The sequence below is a fragment of the Sardina pilchardus genome, chromosome 7 (genome assembly GCF_963854185.1).
Source record: "Sardina pilchardus chromosome 7, fSarPil1.1, whole genome shotgun sequence".
Lineage (NCBI taxonomy): Eukaryota > Metazoa > Chordata > Actinopteri > Clupeiformes > Clupeidae > Sardina > Sardina pilchardus.
In genome coordinates this window covers 5,854,629-5,870,819 of record NC_085000.1, presented here as the reverse complement: position 1 = coordinate 5,870,819, position 16,191 = coordinate 5,854,629, and positions in this window count along the sequence as shown.

The window sequence follows — 16,191 nt, the reverse complement described above, 5'->3', positions numbered from 1 at the left end:
ATCGGTTCTTATCAATATTTTTACAGGTGGCTGCGCTCACGATTACACGGAGTGGAACGCATCACCACTCCAAGATGGCGGCCCCGCGTCTCGTTAGCGTCTATTGGCAGAACGTCGGTTGCTCAGTCTAGGGTTCTATGTCTATGGCCTCACCACTCTGTTCTGCCTTTTTACTTTCTCTAGGCTGAATCAATTCACATATATAGAAGAAATTGCAACAAATATGGTATGTTCATGAGCAACTGGGAATTGGGAGAATTCTAGAGTTTAGGGGGTCTGTGTCACACCCGAACTGGGAACTTTCAGTTCGAAATGGGGACTTTGGGAGAGCTCCCAGGAGAATATTTGACGTCACTCAACATAGTTAACACTGGGGGGGGAGGTGCCCACGGGGACCCAGGTTCGAGTCCGACAATCCCACCCCATCTCTCTCTCCCACTTGCTTCCTGTCTCTCTCCGCTGTCCTGTACAAATGGAGACAGGAAGCCAAACCAAACCAAAACCAAACCAAAACAAAGCAAAAAAAAAAAAAAAACATAGTAAATGCTCTCACTTCAGAAGTGGGGATGTAGGCTACTAGTCTGGTTAACCATGGTGAATTTTGACGCCTGGTGAATTTTGACAGGAAAGTCAAAGGTCAACACTTTGACTCTCAAATTGTCAAATTAAATCTCAACATGGCAGAATTTATTTTAAATAATATAATATGATAATATATAATCCATAATACTGGCTAGTGTAATGTTAGATTAGCTCTACTGCCAAGTGCACAACTTAAGATATGTTGTACCAAAGATTCTCGTTCTCGTTTCTGTTGTTTGTGATTAGCTTGTTCGATAGGGCTATGAGTTCAATAACACTGGTGTTCTGCTTTAAACCTCTATGATTTAAGTTTACCATACATTTTTAAATGTTTGAAGTACTTTAAAACTAGACTGCTCCCTTGCACATACTTATACAACTAGCCTACAAAAGCTAGCTGCAAAAGTTTATTTGCATAAACTTGCATAAATGACTGGGCCTCAAGAAATGTAAAGAAATTTAGGTTATCAACATTCTCATCAAAGAGCAAGAGCTCTCGATTCTGAAATGTGAGATTATTGTGTTTACCATGAAAACATTTTGTCCGAAATGACCAAAAATTAAAAATTCATCCAAATCTGTTATAGAATCACCATTTTAAATTCCGAAAGTGCTAGAATTGAATTCAGCACAGTCTAAAACCTCTAAAACCACTCCAATATTATGGAAACTGGTCACACAGTTCAAAATCTATTTTTGATCTGGACGAATTAGCTTATTATGCAAATTGATCAACATTTGCAAATTAGTATCCGGCAGTTTCTGTATACTCCATACTTTACATTTCTGCAATAAAACCTTTATGTACTCAACATTTCCATGGGCTGGCTACTAGACTAAGTCTAATTATAATAATATAATATATAATAATACTACCGCTTGTTGTCTATGGGGACTATTTTCAGATGCTGCGTGATATCACTGCGCCCATGGTAAGTTTGTAAATTGCCTTGATTATTATGCCAGATGAGAGTGTAGTTCCATGTCAAATCAGCCTAGAAAAACGCCAGGTTTCATTTTCAGTTGGTCTTATTGCACTTTCTAACTTGAGAAGAGACACGTTTTAAATGGGAAAATTACCGAAAATCTTAGTCACTTTTAAACATGATGCTAGCAGGCGAGATGCTACTGGTCTAATCCGTTTCAATGATCTATGCTAGGCTGAAGCTAAAAGTTGTATCGCCAGACTCACAGAATGGCTGGATGAATGGGAAAAAGGTAAATATCAATTGTTTTCCTCGAGGGGAGGTGGAAAATTAACTTATTTCCAAAAATGGCGGAATATCCCTTTAAAGGGAAACTATGCAGGATTAGCGATTTCATCGCCGGTTTCGCTTTCGCTTTTCGTTTTCACTTGTTTTAAGCTTGCATATTTCTCTGCAGAGCTTCCCCTACAGCTTTAGCGTGTATAATTTACAAAACTCCTCAATCGGTCAGTCTGCCGTGCCGTGCCTTTTCATGAGACTTCACATGACACTTCCTGGAGTAGATCATGGGTGCGTGCCCGAGGGCTCCTAAAATTGCAAGCGTGGTTCTACCGCTACAGACCACTAGGGCGGCTGAAAAAAACATTGTTCGACCGGTAATCACTCATTTAATCATATAACAGTATGAAGCGAATTGATTAACTGAAAAACGTTGCATAGTTTACCTTTAAGAACTAGGCTATATTGCATTTTGGGGCCTATTATTGCATCGTATCGCATCGTATCAAATCGCACTGAATCGTTCTGTATTAAACCGCATCGTCTGTGAATCGTATCGTAGCTTTATGAATCGATACGAATCGAATCGTCTTGAAAGGGAGAGATTCACACCCCTATTACTAATACACTTAAGTATACTACTTTTTTTTACCTGGGATGTTTATTTGCAGTGAGCCCTGCCTTGCCTTGAGGTAGGACTAAAGCATAGGCCTGGCTGTGTTGCTTTGTTTCAGGCTATAATATAAGGTTTATAAGATTTAATTTGTTTTACCCAAATGTCATGTTAAGGTGAGTTCAATATGTGTGACCTGACTAGATCTTTACCTTATTCAAAGCTTGCTCTGGAGCTAGGTTAACTCCATTGATGTAGTTCTTATTAATTTATTACGGTGGCTGAGAGGTGCACACGACGTGCAACTTATGAAAACACATGCAAATCAACAAAACACGTGCAAATACACAAAAAAAAACACACAACTTAGGAAAACATCTTCATCTTTATTTGACAACACGTGAACATCACTTAGAATATGCAGAAACACACGCAAATCAGAAAACACATTCCGAAACTCGGAACAAAACAGAAGTGTGGTTTAGGATTGAAATTCTACTCTGTATTAGCCTACAGTACGTCTCTAATTTAACCAAACCCGTCACCTATTTTTGAATGTGATACCTTGATTGGTAAAATATGCGAGACAGCAAGGGTGTGTGTGTGTGTGCGCATGTCCACTTTTTTTTTTAAAGTCCCAGTCCGTCTGGCCGATGGCGACAGAGTTAAGCAGATATTGGCGTGTATTTTCTTTTAAATTAAGTAAACAACTGCATTTAAAATGTTCATTTACCAGAAAGATTTCATTGCTGCACAAAACGATTTGGTAAGACTTTGATTAGTCAGTTTAATCTTTCCAGACCCACTCTCAGTCTCAGTCAAGATTTGAGAAGTTGTCTGATGTTAACTAGGCTGAAGAAGACACTACTGTGTCGAAACGTCAGTTCTTTTGTTTGCACCATTAAAGACTGCAAGTATATTCAGTGTGCTCCAGTCTCCTTCTTAATTGATTCACCTGTCAGTCCTACTGAGAAGCACCTGAAATAGCAGAAGATTTTGGATTTTGGATGCGCAGAGTTCTTCATTTATACGTTAACTAGGCTGTCTTGGTGCTTCTTTTTCCGTTCTTTTTTTATCTGAGGGTCTCCTGCACACACACACACACACACCTACATTGATATGTCCTACTTTCACAAACATCACACAGGATTAGTATTATCTATTTTGGAGTTTTTGTTTTGATTCTCTTTTCAGTTCACATGAAGAGCTGGCCTCACTGCATCATGACAACATTTGTACAAATGTATTAATTATGAATTTATTATGCAAAGCATACAACCTTGTAGGGCTGCAGCTATCGATTCTTTTTGTAATCGATTAATCTAGCACTTTATCGATCGATTAATCGATGAATCGGATAAAAAAAAATGCGTTTTTAAACAACCAAAACAAATCATGCATAACGAGAATGATGTGGCTGTAAAAAAAACAGAGGTATTCATTCCAAATCCAAAATATGGCTCCAAAACTGAGCCCATTTAAGTGCCAGTGACAATAATTACACAACAATACAGTTAAATCAACTTATTGTAAAACATGGATAACATGTAAAACTGTAAATACAAACTTAAATAGTAAAGGCCAGGGTAGGTGTGGTCGGAGCGGTGTGAGGTTGATGGAATTAGCAATTCAGAAAAAGGATGAATGAGGATGGATATTTATTTTTCCCAATTAAGGCCCAAAGGACAAAAATAAAGAAATTGTAACAAAAGTAAAAATATCACAATAAATACTTTTGCTAAACCAAATTAACTGACTGGACAGTCAAAACAATATGAATTCAATCAAGGCTCAAAAATAACAATCAACTACACAGACTAATTGAACTAGACAATAAAATAGCGGAGTATCGCAAAACTTACGTCTCAACACCAAGCGCACCCCTATCAGACTGAACAAACCAGTTTAAATACTCCTGAACGCACCCCTCAAATTGGACCAAGCAATAGGCTATACGAAATCTCAGCAGGGGTGGTTGCAGACAATAAATATAAATAAGCTTAGAACAGCCCAAAACAACATTCCAAAGAACTAGAAAATACAAGGAACTAGTAGGAACTAGGAGTTACAATTCATTTACAATAACGAACTTCCAGGTGACCCAGGAAGTCCCAAAATGTTTTTTAAAAAGACGCAGCATTCACTCCTACAAACAGACTGAAGACGCAACAATGGACACCGGGTAGGACAATGACTTGATAGCCTAATGACTTGATAATTCTTTGAAACTAAATAAACGGAACATTTATGTCAAGACGTTGTGTGATTATTTTAACAGACATAATGTGATTAATTGGTGAATGTTTTAAACTGTCGGGAGTTGTGATGTTAGGTGTATTAGCGTAGCCTACGCTTCGCCATGGTGTTTGATCATTTGTAGGCCTACATATAACAGCTACGGGAGAAACGGGGAAGGGTCTGATGAATGACTTGTATGACTGATAATTATAAACGGTAGAAGGATAAACGGGAGTATGGAAGCCCGTTTCCGCCACTTGGTGGAAAAAAACTGGCAGATACTAAGTCATAATTATGAGATGCAAAGTCGTAATTATGAGATAGAAAGTCATAATTATGAGATAGAAAGTCATTATGAGATAAGAAAGTCAAAATTATGAGATAAAAAGTCGAAATTATGAGTTAGAAAGTCATAATTATGAGATACAAAGTCGAAATTATGAGATAGAAAGTCATAATTATGAGATAAGAAAGTCAAAATTATGAGATAAAAAGTCATAATTATGAGATAGAAAGTCATAATTATGAGATAAAAAGTCAAAATTATGAGATACTTTCTCATAATTATGAGATGGTAAGTCATAATTATGAGATTTGAATAAAGTCGTAATTAAGATTATAAAGTCCAAATTTTGACTTTATTGGTTCGTAGCCTGCCTTGACCTCGCATCACTTCCTTCCCGTTCAAAACTGTTGCTGGCAGTGTTGTGCACGTTCACACTCTTCAGCCTAACCATATATATAATATATATATATATATATATATATATATATTTGACAGGTTCAAAAAGCACAAACTCTTATTTGCTGCGAGGTAATGTCATCTAAGAAAAAAGAAGTCATCATTCGTACTTTAGCATGCAAAAAAAACCCACGCTTCAATTGGGATTCGAATCCCACATCTTGGGCATTGTAATCCAATCACTTGCCTGTTGTACTACGCCCCGTTGAGATAAAGTGGGAGAATACTAATTATTCACTCTAGGTACAGTAAACAAAACTAAAAGATCGTATTTCTTGATTTTGCTTACAAACGGACGGCTTTACCCGTTCACTGAATAAAGTTTATGGAAATTTAGCACCACTTTCACATCTCAAATATTGTTTTAATAATCCTAACTTGTTAGATTTAGGTAGGCCATCTCCTGCCAAGGCAACAGTTTTGAACGGGAAGGAATTGAGGTCAAGGCAGGCTACCAAAATTTTGACTTTATAATCTTAATTACGACTTTATTCAAATCTCATAATTATGACTTACCATCTCATAATTATGAGAAAGTATCTCATAATTTTGACTTTTTATCTCATAATTATGACTTTTTATCTCATAATTATGACTTTCTATCTCATAATTTTGACTTTTTATCTCATAATTTTGACTTTCTTATCTCATAATTATGACTTTCTATCTCACAATTACGACTTTGCATCTCATAATTATGACTTAGTATCTGCCAGTTTTATTTTCCACCAAGTGGCGGAAACGGGCTTCCATAGTAAACATAGACACATTCAACAAACATATACATGCAACCCGACATAGACAACACACATAATGATGGCAACTCACTGCCGTGACGGTGGCTACTCGCCCCGTCACACACCTCTGTCGCCATCGCGCCAACTGAATTAAAAATGTATGACGTGCTGGTGTGCTTCCATAGGAATTTAACGCAGATGTTTTGCTTCGAGGAATTTTCATAATCGAGTTAATCGAGTAACTCGAAGAATCGTTGCAGCCCTACAACCTTGACTTTTCAAAACAATATTGTAAAAAACTGTATTGTACTGTTTTTTTTTACACTTATCGTTGGATTTTTTCTTGTATCCACTTCTGCCTTCTTCAGGAGAATTTTGTTTTCCCCCACCTCTAAAGCCTCCTTCTCCGGTGAGTCTTTAAGGCATGGCGGCAGGTAATGGCACTGTTGGTGGAGGCACGGCGGTGAGTGAACTGTCAAAGGAGGTGCAGCAGGTGGAAGAGGACGGTCAGTGACCAGAGATTTAACGAAGTCATGATCTTTGGATATGCACATTTGATGGTGTTGCGGCTCCATTAATTAACTTTACCAGTAGGTGGCATCAGCACAACAGATTTCCCAAAGAATCTAACAGAATTACAGACTCCTCACCAGCATCAGCTAACTAAAGATCATTAAAAAGTCTTAGTACTCTGTGCGCTGAAGGGCTTTAAAACCAGACTAAAACACCTTTAACAATGTGCGTCCAAAAAACTGCAGTTGAGTATAAGATTTCCCCAATGCCAATGGTCTGTATCTGCACATAACCTTCCTGAGTCAGAACATTAAGCATCAGAAAAGGGAAGACAGAAAACCGTAATATAAAGATTATGGAACGGATCGAGGCGGAGAAAGTATGAAACAGATAAAGAAAGAACGGGCACATGCAAAAAAAGGAGATCATCAATGGTAAACAAATGGATGAAGAAAAAGAAAAGCCCATAGAGGAACAGCCTCAGCAATTTGTTTCCACAAAAGTCTCACCACATGCCACTTAGATCATTGGTAGAAACATTGAATTACCCTAAATCAACATTTAGGGTAATTCAATGTTTCTGACCGGGGCGTCTAAGACTCCCAAGTCTTTCAGTGAAGTCCCTGGAGAATGCAAAGTAGCAGTTAATCTCGTGTTTCTTTGCCATGCCAACAGGCTCAGATGATAATGTATCACCTCACACAATCCTTTCAGAGATCCTCCAAGTCTCAGTGATTCTTAAAGAATAATAGCCTAAGTGTCAGACATCGTTTAGTCCTCTGGCGTTGTCCTCACCCTCCACTGGTATGGGATCATACTAGTGCTAGCTGGGATATTGAATTGGACTTCAGGGTTTCAAATGAAAGAGTGGGTTGAAATTAAGAAATAAATTGAGCTTCAGTTTACACCACTTGTTCAGCTCAGACAGCCTCAGACAGTTCCTCTGTTTCCCACATTTGTAGGTCAGCCCTTGTGGTTTAGTCATTTATCACAGACAAGGCAGTGAGTAAGTCTGTCATGTGCTGCAGTCCTTAAATAATCTACCATTCAAACAGCAAACACTGCTGCAAATTTTTTTTGGACATTTTAGACATTTCATGCTTAATACCACCGTCACACACATTACTTCCCAAATTATTTGACATCTGCATTGAGCAATTATTATTATCTTGAAGAGTGACACAAGTTTTCTTTATGAATAGATGATGACAAGGACTAAACATTGTGCAAGGACTTGAATCACCCTTTCTGGAACACTCTCAAACATAGGCCTAAAACAATGCAGAAGACTTAAATCTGACTATTTATAATAGCAGAGCGACGCCCTGGACAAGGAAAATGCTACATGAAGGGGTCAGGTTACTTTGATCGTTAGCATATTGCAGCGCATTTTGGGCATGCAGTGAGTTGTGTTTAAAGTTCTACAAAAAGTGTTGTGCAGTGAATTGTGCCTACAGTTTTACAAAGTTACAAAATTGCAAACTGAGTGTAAAGCAGTGTTTGTGCTTTGAGTTTTGCAAACTCAGTGAGTGGTTTTGCTATACGTAATAATAATTTTAGAAATTGTGCTACAAGAATCATGATTAGCGCTTAAGCATTCAGAAAACTGTAAGACCTCGTCTATTCCTCCTAAGGGACACATAATAGAAAATAAGAATAGGCCTACACTAAGAAGAAATTACAGTATTTTGATATTTTAAGTTGAATTTAAATTGGACTTCGGATGAGGCAAGAAGAAGGTTTTTTTCTCAGCTGCAAAACGTCTCTCCTTGTCTCAGCCCAAGTTCAATTTAAAAGTGCTATTAGGTGTCGCCACCAGCGTCATAAATTTGTAACAACGCCCACTAGTGCTTAAAATGGGCATTGCAGTCCAAAATCAAAACATTTGAGAGCATGAGCGGGCTAGTGCAGCTGCCAAAACACTAACTCGGAACATTACTGTAACAGTATTTGCAGGCTGCAAATTAAAGTTTGAATTGTGAATATCCTGGCTGTGTAGTTGTCAGAGAAGACATTATTTAAAAAAAAAAAATAGCATGTTGCTTGAATATCTGATAAAAAATCAAGAATGGAGATCGCTCTCAAAAGATATCTTATTAACATCAAAAACATATTTATTGGCTCACCAGACTATAAAAGAGACCTAAAGTGCAAGTGCAAACGTTTTGGGGGACCCCATCCTCAGTGAATATCTGTTGGTATTTTACGGTAGTTTTATGATTTACAATACATGTCTTACACATAGCACCTTAAAGTTCATTTAAGGATAAGGTGAGATCTCATTTCAAATGCTCAGGCTCGGCGTCAGGGGGGGGCCATAGGGGTCCAGGCCCCCCCAAACAGGTCTCTGTGCCCCCCCAAACAGAGTGCTCTGTAGTAGATATTTTGCAGTATTTTGCCCCCTCCCCCCGACAGGTGCCCCCCCCGTCGATGCTCATAGCCCCCCCACTCGTTGCTCTCTGGCTCCGAGCCTGCAAATGGGCTCTCCTACTGGATAACCTCCATTTCAACACATCTTGACACATCAACACCGCTGGACAAATGCCAAAACTGGTGTTGCTGCTCACTGTAGTTAAAGGGTGTTGAGTTTGGGGTGCTGTCTGACGAGTGGTGTCTGACTACACTTTTCACAGAATGGACAGACAGACTAATAACAATACATAATGATACACGACACATTATTACACACTAGTCTGATTAAAAAAAGGTGTGGACCTTCATCAATCTGAAAATTATGTCTGATGGAGCTGACAAATACACAACGTCATGTCTTATTATGAATGACTAGTTTCTAACAAGACTTGGCTTTAGCCCATGAGATTAAGTCAAGTCTGGAGTTCATTAACACGAGAATTTGGTACATTTTCCTGAAACGGATTAAAAAGCAACAACTAATTTGTGATGGGATGTGGGATAACCCATCACTTGGTTGAAGATTGGGAATGGTATGGAATGGTATCCAGGATGTTGCTAGGATGGTATCAGAGTTTTAAGTTCTGGTGAAATTTCACCACAGAGGGTTGAAACGGAATAATCATGGATTTCCCCCCCAGATCCCATCACATATGTGTCAGTGTATTTAATGGAGACACTCTGGGCATGGAAAATAACAGACTGAAGAGAGAACGCAGGTAACTGCAACTAAACAAGATCACAGTGATATGATGTGTCACTTCCATGAAACATAGCATGAGGTCTATGGAGAAACACTGCCTGACACATAAATGACCCAAAACATTATGGATGTGACTGACTGCCGGATTCTTCAGCACTCAGTTTCATGATTCAATGTTTCCCCCAAGAAATGATTTATTTTATTTATTTATTATAAATAATGTTTCTCTACCAAGAAAATGTGATTCAGAAAAAACATAACTGTGCCAGTATCTAATGATTTAGTAGGCTAAATGTTAGTCTACACCATTACTGTGAGCTGTCCCCAGGCCAGGGGGGCAAGTTGATAGCCATGTTGCACCAAACCCTCGTACTAATATTGTACAGAGGGTCTGGACCTACTCCATTCAGAATCAATATCAAGCAGGAGGCGTGATCTCTGTTGAAGTTTGAAACGATTGGGCCTGATTTCACCCAATCGCTAACGTTTGGTCGTGACAGCTATAGAGACAACACGGTCTCACACCCAACTCGTCGAACGAGGACGCATGGGCACCTTCGGCTTCCGATATCGACGCCAGGGGGCTTGACCATGTGTTTGCAAACGCGCATATGCTCGACGTCATCGTTAACATCCCCCCCCGTTCGCTGATTGGTCCGGTGGAATGCATTCTGAGAAATCGAGTTCCATAGGATCAGACCCAGACGTATTGGTGAAGGGAAATGAAAATTGAGCGGAAGCTTACGGAGGGCCATGTCAGGCTAGCAAGTTAAACCCCTGTGGACATGAAGTCCGTCATTACCCAACAAGTCTGAACCAACCTATATGGCCAAGTAGACCAAACACTGTTTGCCTACATGACTCACACCTCATAGAAATTCCCACTAGGGGACTTCCCCTTCCCTATTTCCCCTTTCCTCAGCAAGATTTTTGTTTCAGGGAATGCTGGTGTTCAGTGTGTTTACAGTGATATACTGAGAGAGAGAGGAATATGAGAGAGAAAGATGTACACTCGTACAGTGTACATCTATGTCCCAAACTAGAAATATTTACTTTGATAAATTGAATTTAGAAATTCCTCATTTTAATGAACTAAGTGAGGTATGAAGACAAGGCAAACCTTGCAGCCTAATATTAACATGCCACAACCCGAGAGACATGAAAATCAAGACACACATGTGCACGGACACAGGCACAGGTCTATGGTCTATGGTTTTAGGTCTATGGTGCGCACACGTGAGTGCATGCACGCGTGCACGCAGACACACACACACACACACACACATCCCAAATCACAACACACACACACATGTATTTTTATTTATTTTATGAATTGTGCTAATGCTATGTACTAGGTAAGGTAAGGTAAGGTACTTTTAAGGTAAGGTACTTTTATTTATATAGCGCATTTAATGTGCACTGAGTGCAACCCAAAGCGCTTTACAGAACACAGACAGTGCCGAAACGGAGTGGCGTAGTCGCCAGCGTACCCATGACAACACAACAAACAAATTCACAAAATAATAACAAGACACAAGATGCCGGAGTGGCGTAATCGCCAGCGTACCCGTGACACCAAGACATACAGACAGACAAACGAATAAACAAATGTCAAATAAACAACAAAACAAACAAAAAACAGAAAAGTCCACGTCAACCTAGTCCAATCGACTGCACTCAAGTCAGACGGCTGAGAGAAGTCCCAGGGCAATGAAGACGCACAGCTAGCCCAGTCATCAGACCAACCGAAGACGGCGCTAGGCAGGCCGTCTGGAGAGCACCAGAAGCAGTAGCAGAAGCACCGAGCAGTCCGAAGCAGTGAGCGACCCTGCAGATGACCCCCGACAGCACCAGTTTGATCCGGCCTCCATCGTCAGCACTGATGCAGAGCATGGCAGCTCGCAGGCCAGCAGCAGCTCAGCAGTCGCGGCAGCAGCATCGCCCGCAGTTGGTAGCCAGCCAGGTCGCCCACAGTTAGTAGCCAGGTCGCCCGCGGTTGGTAGGCAGGTCGCCCGCAGTTGGTAGCTAGGTCCTCAGCTGTCCTGACCAGACGGCGAAAACGCAGCGCTTCACGGATGGAGGATGAGAGACCTAGCCAGCGGTCTTCAACCCAGTGGGCACACTCGCCGTAGCATCAGCCAACCCGAAGCAGCAAAATAAAGATTAAGAAAAGCACAAGCCTATCGAAAATAGCGTAAACAAAGAGTGAAAACATTAATCTAAACAAATAAATACAAAAAATGAACAGAATAAAACATAAAATTACGAAAATTATATAAAAACAAACGAAAACATGATGCCAGACGGAGCGGCGTGTCTTGCCAGCGTCCCCGTGTAATAACTACTTTCTGTTCTGACTGCTTTGGCAATATGAGTACCCCTTGTCATGCCAAAGCCCTTTAAATCTGAATCTGAGAGAGAGAGAGAGAGAGAGAGAGAGAGAGAGAGAGCACTTCTTCCAAAGTTATGGAAGAGTCTGGGGTCTGTGAAATAAATCTGACATTGATTTTCTTGGGCACACCAGGCAAACCTTGCAGCCCAATATCAACATGCCACAACCTGAGGGACCTATCAAGACACCCATGTGCACGCACATGGACACAGGCACAGGTGTGCACACATGTGTGCATGCACACGTCACGTGGCAATATGAGTACCCCTTGTCATGCCAATAAAGCACTTTGAATCTGAATCTGACAGAGAGAGAGAGAGAGAGAGCACTTCTTCCAAAGTTATGGATGAGTCTGGGGTCTGTGAAATACATTGATTTTCTTGGATACACCATGCATCTCGATTTTCAATTGTGAACAAATCATGAACAAAATTCAAACTCTTGCATCAAGCCTCTGCCTTCGTTCAAATAAAACATCCAAGGTTATTCTTCAACTACGTGTTTACATTTTTGCTTGTATGTAGATCAGGACCGAGTAGCCAATATAAATTGAAAAATTGGAGCAAAAATGTTTAGACTGAAAAAGAGGCAATCAGATTTCTCTCTAGGCCTACTACTGTCCATACTGCGCCTAAAATGTTCTTGACAGGACCTGATCTTATTCAGACCATATACCATAGAAGCACTGAATCTTATTTGGACTGTTTCACCCTAAATTTTTTAAAGCTAACCACTTTTCTTTTACTGCGAGGCATCCGTCTTCACCCTTAACTGTGTGATACCCTAATTGCTCTCAAACCAGCTTGTTAAACAGCGCCTGTTTATGTCTTGCATATTGTTTTTGGCGTGTGGTTAGTCACACACCACAACCTGGCCTGCCTCTGCAGTTTATTTCTCTCTCTCTCTCTCTCTCTCTTTCTCTGGACGGGTGGATAGTGCTTTTGTTGAGTGAGCAGAAATGCATCAGCATGGCTCATCAACTGTAACAGGGAGGAAATTTCTTTTATGTGTCTTCGAGCTGAGCTGACCACAGGAGCCAGGTATTCTCCGCAGCTGTTGCTGAGGCCACCGTTGTGGTTCTTCTGGGAATGCGCTGCTGCATGGCATCTCTGCCGAATCTTGTTCTGACACCATGGTCTGGCAGCAGTCACTGGTTCCTCCTTTCTTTCTGCTTCCTCCAACGCTAATAGGCCTTGTTTTTACTGCTATACTCGTAATGAGATTTTTAGCCTTTGGACGGATGTCACTTGGCACATCTGTTAAGAAACAAAGATGTCTTCCCGAAAATGTAACCTGAAAACATGATTTTGAAATTGTGAGCTTGTGCCTCTTGCAATTTCCTCCAGCGCCCTTTGCTTTGACTTCAGTGTAAAGTCAAAAATGCTTTACCTGAGTATTCCGAATTCTAGCTGCGCCCACCTGTCCAGTGTGACTCACTGCAGGGCTGAGCTCGACTAGAGTACTCAAGCGGAACTCATGGCAGACATTACAGTCACCACCAGTGCAATCAACATGAGGGCCACTGACTCATGTATCCCAAGGCAGACAGAAATAGTGGGGGTATTTTGGAGATTGTCAGTCTCTTATTTGTTGCCATTCAGACTAATAATCTAATGCGTCATGTGCTGCCTCGGGATGTAGGGCTCAGAATAATCTCACACAGGTCTCAGATAAACTGACAAAACTCATTGAACCTTCAGCAGGAAAACCAGAATCTATTCTATTGTGTTCTATGCTGTTCTTTACTATTTGTGGAATTCAATAGAAATACTCATCTAATTTGCCACTAATGCCCTAGGTAGATAGATAATCCATTATACTAGAGTTGAGTGTGTGTTTGCGTGTATCAGAGTGTGTGTCCGTGTGTGTGTGAGAGAGAGAGGGTTGGTGTGAGTGTGCTCGTTTGTACGTGTCCTAGCAAAGAAGGTAAAAAATGCTGCTAAGCAACTTTTATCCCTAAGTTTGGAAAATCCAACCCACATCCTGATAGATGTCTTTTGAAGAATAGGCTAATGACCTTCTGCACTCACTGACAAGGTGAAGGGGAACAACACGGCCTTGCACATTCAGCGCTCCCTTACTCATGCATGGGCTCCTCACCACAGTGTGATGATAAAGTTGTTGGGAAAACGGGGAGTGCGTTCAGCGGTGACCACATATCCCGGAAGACAGAAGTTTAGATGATGAAACTGTGCAGTGGTATCTCGTCCTCTTCTTGGAGAGGCCATATATATAACATGCGCTCACACCACAACACCACAAATATGCCCCTTGCCATTTTTATCTGCAAGTGGAAGCAAAACAACATCAAAAACACCCAAGGCCATTAATAGAGCTGTAGCATCAGAGTGTCTGATTCATGCATTTGGATTTATACTGCACTCATCAGAACCTGTGTTAAAGGTTTACTGTTCAAAATGGCTCCGCATCCAATGCATTTGCATTGTGCCTTGACTGATTTACATAACAGCTGAAGACATGAAATCAAGGTCCGTGCTCCATTACAATACACACTCCCCTTTACATTTCCCAAAACCTATACATAATCATAGCCTTGACTCCTCCTTTGGGAAGCTCCTCTCTATGACCCATCTCCCTCTAACCTCATAAACTCCCAGGGCGCTGACTCAAAGGCCGATGCCATAACTCACTCCTGTGATCAAATCATCAAACGCAGCTTCAATCATCGCGGTCACACCGATTAGCACAGACACATTTTTAGTCCTCGTTTAGGTTCACGGGATGATGAGGTCTCCAAAACAAAGTTAAAAAGTTCCATTGAAGAAGTCAAAATGAAAGTTCTAGTGGTCCTGGCGGCACTCTACTTATGTAGAGTGGCTTAAAACAACATTGTTTGTATACTGTATAGCTTAACAAACATGAAGTATTATTGGTCTGACAAATAATCTCCTAAAATGGTTGTCCTACAATGATTTGCCTTTTATAAAGCTTATGCATACTGACTTACATGTACATGAGCATGTACTGTAGACTGTTAAAACCATGTATATTGCAGATGTCTTTGCCAACATTAGAAGTCTGGCCTCAAGATGAAATGATGCTGAATATTGTATGCCTAAAAGGCAAATTGTTTTGTGTTAAAGTCAGAGCCATATGTGGGGGCTGAGAGGGTTTGGCTGTTGGTGATGGGCAGGGCTGACTGCGGAGCTGTGGTTGTTTTACAGTCACCCATCTCGGCCTGCGACATTTAAAGGGTAATTATTTTCAGGCATTAAACAATGTCTTGTGAGGAAACAAACAATATGGCAGTTAGCATTTCTCATATGTTTTCCCAAAGCATTTTCATTCTGGAGGCTATAGGGCATGTTATTGAAAAAGCTAGAATGGTGTGTGATGCAGTCCTATTAGATATTCTAATGCTGTGTCAATGACTGTTTCAAACCTTATTGTGCTTATCTAGTTTCACGCTCCAATCCCAAATGGACCACTGAACATTGGAACCTTCACCTTCCCAAGAAATTAAGGAATTTTCAACTCTTTGGCCTGCCCTACTGCATGTTGCTTCCAAACAAGTGGGTGTCATAACACGATGGAAAAAGCGATGTGACGTCTTGTGTTTTCTGTGGTACCAGAGTGCCATGTGCCAGGCTATGTGGATGAGAGGCAGCATAAATAATCCGTCGGCCCTCACAGTCGCGGAGCCACATTCATTAAACGCTCGACGCCGTGCTTAATTAGTGTCAGATGTTTGGAGTGAAAGCATGAGGATTTAGCAAAGTGTTAAATATAAAGAAAAGTAAGCATATGCTCAGGTCAAAAATAGTGACGACGTCTGCATCCAATTTTGTTGTAGCATGAGGTCGCATGGATGAGAAGAACATGACCTTTGAGACCAAATTAAGTCCTTAAATGGCTTCTATTTAGAGAAAAAATTTACTCACTTTCTATAACATATGGGCTGGCAAAGAAGGACTGGTCCTTTACTCCTTTGCCTGAAAACAGACAAACCAAAGCCTAGAACATTGTTTTTTTAAACCCCAGCTTTAATAATGCTAGTCAACATTTAGGCCAACATATGGGTGTGCACACTGTT